Source organism: Diadema setosum, chromosome 22, assembly GCF_964275005.1.
Source record: "Diadema setosum chromosome 22, eeDiaSeto1, whole genome shotgun sequence".
Classification (NCBI taxonomy): domain Eukaryota; kingdom Metazoa; phylum Echinodermata; class Echinoidea; order Diadematoida; family Diadematidae; genus Diadema; species Diadema setosum.
This window is the reverse complement of record NC_092706.1, coordinates 26,341,570-26,352,670: the sequence shown is the minus strand read 5'-3', so window position 1 is coordinate 26,352,670 and position 11,101 is coordinate 26,341,570.

The window sequence follows — 11,101 nt, the reverse complement described above, 5'->3', positions numbered from 1 at the left end:
CCCCGGGCTCAACACCATAGACAGAAAAGGCCCATGAGTTCGACACCAGGCGAAAAGGCCCACGAGTCCGACAATAGGCAAAAAAGATCCATGAATCAGACACTAGGCAAACATGTCCCACGAGTCCGACTTCCATTACATCACGGGGCTGTACGGAGTGTCGGTCTCGTGCTTAGTATCGGATCCATGGGCCTTGTTTGTAGTGTCGAGCTTATGGGCTATATGACTCGTTTGCTGTATGACTCGTGGACCTTTTTCCAATGTCGAACTCGTGTGCCATATGACCCGTGGGTGTCGGGCTCGTGGAAGGACCACGCCTTGTCAGTAAAATCATCTCACATAGTGTAACATGATATAGCAGGCACTGTATGGAATAAAACAAAAAATTTGTTTCCTCTTTTGTGTATCTTTACATTAATCGTTAATCTGTCACTCTGTTTCCTCTAGTCTTGGGAACAGGGGTAAATTCATATTCCTCTAGTTTACCGTAATTGAGGTTACCTTGGTTGAATTAAATTAATCAACCATTCAGGACCCCCTGGAAAACAGTACTTGATTACTGACGGGGCAATCCTGTATAAATAAAACGAAATAATAATAATAATTCTAATAATAATAATAATAATAATAACAATAATGATAATGATAATGATAATGATAATAATAATAATAATAATAATTCAGGTCACCTTTAGCCACCTATATAAAGAAAAGAAAATATGAAAATAAAAGAAATGATAAAACATTTCCATATCAACAGTTTATCGAAGAATGTTCATATCATTACAATCATGGTAGCTTTATTTGATTTCTTTGATTTATTGGTGATTGTAACATTTTCATAGTTAATTCTGAATAAAAATCTTTATTCGAATTCAAGAGGAATTTAAAACATAAGATATAGAACCAAACGACGGGGAGGGGCTTGATGCATTCCAGCCCATTATGCCATTACTTATGAATTGTGCAAATAAAACCTTCATCTTGGTTGAGACTGGGGAATACGACGTAAAGAAGAAATGCGATTGTGCACTGCAAACATCAACAAAAAACAGAAAAGACAAAGAAATAACAATATCGACGAAATATGTCGGACCATCATACTCTTAACATAACTAAGTGGATGTACATGTAGTTTTGGAGCTTCTTTTTCGATACACATTTTAATGGCATTACTGTTAGAACATTAAAAGCAGCGAACTTCTCACAGCTTCTATATCCAAAATCTCAATGAGGTAGGGAGTTCGACCTGGATGTCTATAAGTAGATGTGAGAGCTCAGATTGCATTTCCTGTTGTTTGTGATCTTTTTTTCATAACATAATTGTAGCTTTGATCTCTGCCTGGTAATAAAAGAGGGGAAGTCTTTGCTCAGCGGAATTTGTGCGTATCAGGGCAATTACCCCTGGAGGACAATTACCCCCGGCTAAATACTGGTTAGTGATAAGGTTACACCAAAGATTAGGGTTAGGGTTTGGTTTAGGGTTATTAGTTTGGGTTAGGCTTAGGATTAAGTTCAGGATTATGATTAAGGTTGGGGTCAGGGGAAGGGTCTGGAGTAATTGCCCAGGGGGTAATTGCCCTATAGACTCGAATCTGTGGCATAGACGACTATAAGTATGATAAATGCAATCTTTGGTGTGCAAACAAAATATAGCGATAAGGTATCATCAGGGATAGTGTTAATTTGAAAGTGATTATAAGTTACTATACATTCTCTCAGTTCTTTGTGAAAAATCTGTAATCGTAAAAGCCGTAATTTTTACTATATATTTAATTGCCCTCCTTTGCGGAGTAACGTATCATTTTATCGTTAGAGTTGTGCATATGAGATTGGTGTAGCTCAAAATTATAATACAATACCAGATATACTACACTTTTAGAGTTACGAATCGCGCAAATGAAACCTTTATCGCAGAGCATTGCGAGATATAAGTCATTACGACGATAAACTTTTATCCGTTTGAGAAGATACTCTTAGCTATGGCAGAATTTGAATTCTTCAAGTACGATAATATTCAATTTCAGATTTAATTCAATATTTAAGATTTAAAGATTAAATAATTTAAGATTTAATGAGCAGCTTTAAAAATCACGGCAGAAAACATAGGGGAACGTGTTTCATGAATATCCATCATATTTTTGTACACTTGTCAAATTTTTACCTGCTTGATTTATATTTATCAGGTTCTATATTTTCATATCTGTAAAATATCAAATCATTAAAGTGGAATCTATAACTCTCTTTCCACTTAAGAAATGAAGATTGTGGAGTTTGTGAAAACTTACCGAGTTATTCTTTGCGTAAGATATTAGAGTTTGCATATGAAATGTGTTCATCATTTCATTTGTAATCTCCTTTATCCCTAGCGATGGTATCAAAACATACAATCGAGGAATGCGTTGACACGAGTCAGTCTCATTTCGTCACACCTTCCTGGTCTCGTCAAAGCCAGTGTACATACGAAACTCCCTCCAACACTTCTTTCTTCAACCTTACGTGTGTCGTGAGTGGATTTAAGCCTAATATTACCATGTCGTGGAGTATAAAAGAATCTGGAGAGAGACTAAATCCCGTGGTTTCGCGACAGACAACACTATCTGATGACACGTACGAGAGAATCGAGACAATCAATGCTTCAGCCAAACATGGAACAGAGCAAACCTTCATGTGCACGGCTACTGGAGACTCGCTAAAAGGAACTTCGACACGGGAAATCATTTTTCTGCCTTTACCAGGTTTTGTGTTCAGAAAACTAATTCTAAATAACTTACCTTTGGTTGTCATTTCTCAAAATATTGATGATAAAAACTAACAATAACAAATACTTTGATTCTGACGTTTGACGTTGAAGTTTAAAGTGGAAAATTTTTAATATGCAATTGCTTTACCACACAATCAAATAAGCGTCCGTCAGTTAAATATCAAAATCACCTACATACAAGAAACGCGTCATTCAATTTCGCTGAATAAAAGACAAAGGCCTATGAAAGTTTGCAACTATTTGTATTATTTCTCTAAACAAGGTAGGCCTACTTTTGCCGTGTGTAATGGCTATACACGTCAAGTCAACTGAGAACTTCTTTGGCACAACGAAAAAACAATACATTAATGTCGCAATTTACAAGCTGTATTATGTCCTATAAAATCAAGTAATGAATGAATGACGTGTTTATTATGTCCATACTATATATAATATTCAGAAAGTCGTGACAATGTCGGTCTGATCATCGGACTACTCATCGGTGTACCTTCCGCCTTATCAATTCTACTTTGCCTTGTTGGAAAGTTTCTGCAAAAGTACCACCCGGACTATCTACCCAAAAAAGGTTTGCATTCTGTTTGCATAGTTATGTATCACATTAATTCATATTTTATATCTTGATACTTGTGGATCTTAAACAAAAACATGATTATAAATATATATATATATATATATATATATATATATATATATATAAAAGTGTATATAATATGCACGAACAAATTAGATACAGAGCTTTTGACCTTTTGTCTTGTTCACGGCCGTCAACATGCCTGTGCGTGGCTTTGTAGGTGTCTCTCCGTTCGTGGTTATACCCCCCCCCCCCACTCCACAGAGAATTTTTCCCATCGGTCACTCATCGGAAGCAAAGTTTGTTGTTTCTGGCCACCCATCGACGTGTATCGGATCGCAGTCTGGTGGATCCGACCAGGTTGGTCGACTATCAGGTGAGTGTCAGACATGTCGCGCGTGATCCTCATCGGACGATCTTGCCTCATCGTATCACCGCCCGACATGACATTGTCTCACACTCACCTGATAGTCAACAAATACAATTCGGATTCATCAGATTGCAATCTGATACGCTTCGGTTGGTGGCCAGAAGCAATAAACTTTGCTTCCGATGAGTGACCGATGAGAGAAAATCTCTGTGAAAAGGGGTATCATGTGTCGTGTAACACGACACAGAACGTACAGGCAGTTTGACAGCCGTGAACAAGGCAAAAGGCCCAAAGCTTGTGGGCATAAATAGAGTGCTTGGCAGGCGACGTTATTGAATGCAATTTACTTTATTCCAAAACTTATGCTTTCAGGACACCCAAACCTTCGAGTACAAAAGATGTTGAATCATCCTATACTTGTGTATATGTTTTGTAATCATGTATTTATTGGGAACAAAAACAAAGAACATGTAAACATTTACACCACGTCCATGTTGTTCTATTTTGGACAAATGGCAAGTAATGACATACACAACTTCCAATGAACAACTTACATGTATAATATGGTAATACGTACAACAAAATTTGATGATTGACAAAACTATCAGATAGCAATCCAACAAATCCATATACGTTTCTCCAATATACATATTACATTTCTAAGTGTCTTACATACTTACATTTTACATTTCTAAGTATTTAACGTCCCCAGGTCTGTTCTTTTCTTGCGTAAAATATTGTAAAGGAGGACAATCTTGGTTTGATGGAATATGGTGGGACTTTGGTTCGATTTACATCTTTGAAGTAGGCCTTTCACGTGCAGTCTGTTTTCAGGAGTTAATTGACACCTTGTTCTGATCTCAACGGGAAAAGCAGAGGGCTCATAATCCTTGCATGTCAGTCCCTTCACTGATACTTCTTTACTTTACTTTTCTTTCATGGGCCGCATCGGTTTTTGTCTCGAATAGGACTGCAGAATTTCGACCATCGGGATTTGTTTTAATGTTTCTTGTAAGACTACCTAGGCCCCGCTGTTGAGAAGTTGCTATTTCGTGAGGCGAAATTGTTCCGCCTGCCACTTTGCACCCTTCTAGATTGGCGTATACTACAGTTAAGATGTGTGTGTGTGTGTGCATGCTTGTTCGTGTGTACGTGTGTGTTTGTGTGGGTGTGTTTGTCTGTAGAATTGAGGGTGCACTTCAGTCAATTGAAAATTACATCATACAGACAAACCTGCCATACCGGTCACCTGTCTGTACCGGTCACCTGCCGTATACGGTAAGTAACAGATCCCCCCCCCCCCCCTCGAAAATCCGTTAAAGACCCTGTATATCGCCGCCACTTGTCTATAACAGTCACTTTTCGTCTCTCTTGTTTGGCCGCTGTAGACAGGTTTTACTGTTTTATATCATATTACTTTGAAAAAATATATATATATTTTTTTATCACTCTTGCTTCTGTTGACATTGTTCCACAGGATGTGACTGGAATCCATGCTGGCGAAGATCAGACAAACCAAAGCCATCTGATGGGGAAAAAGACAGCATACTGAGTAGGAAAAACATCGAAATAATACAAATCTGCAACTGACTGACAAATTGCCCTACATCGACGTAAATAAGCAATGAATTAATCAGTGTTTAGTAGTAGGCGTGATAATACTTATCACTTCAGTGCTTATTACGTCGATATAGGGCAATTTGTCAATCAGTTGCAATAAAAACACCCTGACGGAAGAAGTTTATGAATTTGAATAAAAATGTGATTCCTATTAAGAATAAACTGTCAATACAAAAATTGTACTTTGTATACGAAATTTTATTTCATCATACAATGTGATACGATGTAGTGTTTCGTGCCTTTGAAAGTCCAAGAACAGTCCCTGAAATACTTATTTGTATATCTATTTGTTTTTCCACAGAGCGTGACACTGTGTCTATTTATATATATATAAATATATATATATATATATATATATATTTATTTATTTATTTATTTATTTATTTATTTATTTATCATATATTACAAGTGGACAGAGGTATAACAAAATGTGCAATGCTGCCCTTATTGGCTTGAAGCCAAATTGGTTTATTTTTATCGATAAAAATATGAAACATTTCAAACTCGTTCTCTTAATGGGAAAACGAACATGCAAAGTGTATATACAATCTGAATCATTTTCTTAAGCTTCATTACTGGAATTATCATGTGAAATGTAGTTAAAATTTTGGTCATTTTTATGTCAGAGGATGCCTTTTTAGAGAGGTTATCCAAAACGCACCCCACTGAACACGAAATCGTAGACTTTAAAGTTACAAGTTACAAGGGATTAAGCATCTCGTGTAAAATGGGGAAGGGGATTGAATGTGCAAACCTCTTATTTCATTACATTAGCTTACTCTAAATTCGCTAATTCAATATAAATATAAAGTCTGTCTATCGAATTCAGTTAGTCACTCTTCTCTCTTTGTCTCCGTCTCGCTCTCCTTATGTGAAACGCACTGATTTTTTGCTTTGTGTGTTTTGCTTCTCTGCTAACGACCAGCACGCGCAACGTCGTTTACAGAGGAGCAATTGATACAGCAATGCACAGAAGACCTTAAGAAGTATTACGGCATGTCACGAAGTAATGTCACAGTGAATCCCTTCAGCCGTATGGAACATGTTAACTTGGATGAAATCTACACAAATTTGAGTCTGATGGAGAAAGGCAACAGGAGTAAAAAAGCAATAAGTTACAATAATCTGATGACCAAATATGAAGATGGAACTCTTCCAAAGCGCCTTTTGATCCAGGGCGAGGGAGGTGTCGGTAAAACAACACTTTGCGCTAAGATCGCCCGGGACTGGTCTCAGGGAAGGATTCTCCGGGATCTGGACATGGTGCTCGTAATTCCTCTTCGAGATGTAATTGACGACATAAGTATCGGTAGTATAGTGGATAGATATCTGTCTCATTCAAATGCAGCAACACCAAAGCAGATAGACGACTTCATCTCAACAAATCCAAGTAAAATTTTACTTGTATTTGATGGTTTTGATGAGCTTAAACGTAAGATAGAGAAAAAGAGCAGCAATGAGGTCATTCGCATTCTAGGATTAAAGCAATATAAGTCATGCAAGGTAATTGTGACCACAAGACCGTGGAGAAGTCATGAATTCACAATGGCCAGTTTTGCCGAAGATTACTGTTTCATTAGCATGGAAGGATTTGACAGGGAAAATTTCAGTAAGTACATCAGAAGTTGCTTTCGGTATGGACAGAAAGATGCCCTTGCAGACAGCTTGATCAATTTCATGGAGGAAAATGATGTCATCCGGTTGAACATGGCCCCGTTTCCGATATACTGTGCAATGCTTTGCCTCATGTGGGACAACTTCAATGAAGGAAGAAAAAAAGAAATGCAAAAGTCAAAATCTTTCTCCCAGCTCTTTGGCGAAATGATATCATTTCTGAAGGGACACAATTCCTTGCAGGGATATGGAAATGTACAGACTCAAAGGGCTGATGAACTTTTGAAGGAAGCAGATAGGGCAATCCTAGACATAAGTGAGGTTGCGCTGAAAGGTTTATTAGAAACGAATCTTTCATTTCCTGAAGAAGAATTCGAAGATTGTTGTCATGCCATGGAAACATGCTGCAGAGTCGGGATTTTAACATTAGAAAGAAGTGTCATCACTAGGGAGCGTCGGGGCGATGTCAACATTTCATCTGTCGTTGGGTCAATGGTTTCGTTTCCTCACAAATTGTTCCAAGAATATGTTGCAGGGATATATATTTCACATTTATACGCCAACAAACGTGCAGAGTACGACCAGATGAAAAAGAGGCTTCTCACTCGATATCAGGAGTTCCGTCACCTACTCTACTTCGCTTCTGCTTTAAAGAAAGAACTTGGACTTGATATCATTCATGGCTTGACAGATGAACTGATGCATGATGATCGCGATGATGATCATAAAAATAGTAACATTTATGATTATGATGACTCTAATTTCTGTGCCGACGTTGCGTTTGAATGTCATACTGAGGAGGCCGCCAGAGCAGTGGGACAACGATGGAATGAATACAAACTATCACGGAATACATCAGAGCACACAAAGTCAGGAGTTGTGTTCATGTTACAGTGTGACCAAGTGGTGAGTGTCACAGCTTGCATATCGAATTATATATATATATATATATATATATATATTTATAATATATGTCAATGTAATATTTTAGTTTATGCTGGTCTTCTGCCGTGTTTGATTGGGTTCAAAATCTTCAACTATTTTGCTATTACCATTCAGGCGTTCTGAATCCCTACGCAGATAATGAGTAATCGTTCTGAGATGATAAATTTTTGGAGATGTTTACTATTCAATTGGCGTTCAGGCGTTCTGAATCCCTATGCAGATTATGAGTAATCGTTCTGAGAGGATATATTTTTGGATAAGTTTACTATTCAATTGGTACTTACATGAAAATGTTTGAAATTATTTCAAATGATTATGCAAATGATGAAATCGCCTTTGACTTGATTCGAAACTGTCACCATTTGTTGTATGAATTCTTAATCAAATAAATAACTCATATCACGTCATTTTACGAGCTTGTCAATCTTCAAACGTTTGATCGAGCCACACAATTGTATTGGCATGACAAAACAGCTGAATATAATGGGAAGAGAAGTACAACTGTTTCACGCTCTGGTGAATTCATACCGATTTTTCGATAATTTCCTAAGTATCTCGGACTGGACGCCAATTGCGTGTTCTGGAGTACCTGTATTTAGGGCCCACAGTCATACAGTGTCATGTAGATGAAGTCATGTGTTATACCCTCACCGCTGGCCCAATAGACAAATGAAGCAATCGTTCTTTCCTTCCCCCAAGCATTCTGTAAGGTGTCGATTAAGACATGATATGCCGTGTCTTATATTCCAATGAATTCCAAAAACAGTCCCACCTACATTTTTAGCGAACCACTATCACGAATTTCAACTGTTTACTTTAATCAAATTAATTATGAATTATCACTGTTGAACTCTATCTATCAATCTGTTTTACGTTCCTTGCATTAGCAATCGCTATCTTTTGACCGTGTTGAGTGTGGAAGAGTTATATCGCGTGACATGGCGGAAGGAATATGTTCCAGCGGGGTGCTGCGCGAAGTAACAATAACTTATTCACAATTTCACACGGACTTCTACAATATCATCGGAAACAAGGCATCGACCTGTCAGGTAACATCTCCCACAATAGTTCCATAACGCGTACCATTGTGCTAGACAGAGTGAACTTGAATAACCAAAATATGTGAATATTTTTCTGATATAGTTTCTTGTATACTTTGTATCTTTAAAAAAAAAAAAAAATCTTCCCGTATAATTTCTTCTCTTCCCTTTCCCACTTTTCTCACCGTTCTTCGTATTAGTCGCAACTGTCCGCACTAAACAAAGGTGAATCATAAACATAATTTCCTGCAATACAAATTAGGAGAAGTTGCTTTATATTCTCACTTACATGACCACATAATCATTGGCATACAGTGTGGGAGGAAGGCCGGATGAACGGATGCACGTCATGAGTTCGACATCCATGAATCATACAGCCCACTAGTCATGCAGTCCATGAGTTCGACACTTTGCAGACAAGACCCACGAGACCAACGCAATAAGCCCCGGGTTGTAATGTCGAACTCGTGGGCTGTTTTACCTAGCGTCGAACTCATGGGCCATATTATTTGCCTAGTGTCAAACTCATGAGCAGGATGACTCATAGACGGTTTTTTTTTTTATTGTCGAACTCATCTATTGACGATCATTTATGTATCAGTTAAACTCAGGTGGTCTCCTCTATGTATTTTCTTCGACGTTTGTTAAAAATACTGAAGTCCATTCTTACCCTATGAGACAAAAAGATTCTTTTCATCTCTCTCCTGTACGAACCGTATCTGCTTTAAAAACAATAACTTCTACAGGATCTAAATTTTGGAATGATTTGGATAGAGAAATAATCCATTCTCAGTCTCTTAATTCATTTCAGCATAAACTTAAAGTACTTTTTCTGAATTCATACTTATAGCTTTTCTTTAATCCTCCTCGATATTCTCTGTTCATACTTCGTATTTCTGTCATTATCGATTATGTAACACCTACCTCGCTAGCGATTTCTTATTATCTCCTGGACCTCCTTTGTGCATATTTTTTTATTTTTGCTATTGTACACTGTATCTGATTTGTAACCTCGCTAGGGTGATCACGCAACACTTTAGAAGTTATGTGCCGCGGGCATTGTTTTCTTTGTCTTTTCTTTGTCTTTTTTTTTATTCTTCGACGTTTATATTTCCCCAATTCACAAATTGTCATTTCTTTCAATTGTAAATATCAAATAAAGATTAATCTCACATCAGCATCTGGGAATCTACACCCTACAATCAATGCTTCTATGTAGATTTCTCATATTTCACATGTTAGATTGTCTGAAATGCTGTACTTGACAATTCCTCCATGCTCTTGTATTGTTATGTTAATGGTTTATTTGTTGAAATGTGGAATATGGAACAATAAAAAACAAACAAAACAAAACTCGTGACCTGTATGACTCGTGGGTGACGGTCTCGTGGGATGACTCCGGATGAACTTGGGATCATCCCACAAGCTCGAAACCCATAAGTCCCATGAGGGAAGACAATTGATTCATGTCTTACTGCACAATGACCATCACCTCTGTAAGGTAGGTAATTAGGTAATTGTGATAACAATTATTTTTCATCACCTGCATTTTCAAGGACGAGCAATACACAATGGTAGAGACACTGTGATGTTGGAAATAAAAATTGATTAATAAAAATTCATTAAAAAAATAATGAACTTGAAATGAGAATTACTCAACTAGGCGTGTCCGGGCTCTAATTTCACATATCAATTTAATGCAATATCCGTGAAGACTATAACAGTTTTATTTGCCGGAATTAATCGGAAAATCGATAAAATCTGCTTTCAAAGAGAGTTCACTTTGAAACACATTAGCCACACACAACTCACACTGTTGCACACTTTGCTTGACGGGACTGACTTTGTTTTTCTGTGTTTTATCATGCGAAAGAATAGACAAGCAAATTGTATGCGACACATTACCAGAGTTCAACAGGAATTTTTAGATTGGTCAAAACTAGACGATGGCAACAAACTCCCGTCATCAAAGACACAAATGCATCTGTTGAATTCTAATGCACATCCTGAAAGGCAATATGTATGATTGATTTAATGTATGCTTCTTTTTCTCAGATTGAAAAGGTGAGTTTGGTTTTGGACAAATGGAATGAACGTGCACAACTTCAATCTTCAATTGGAGGTGATTTGGCTCAATGGGTATTCTCTATGCCAAATCTTTCGAACTTATGTCTGAC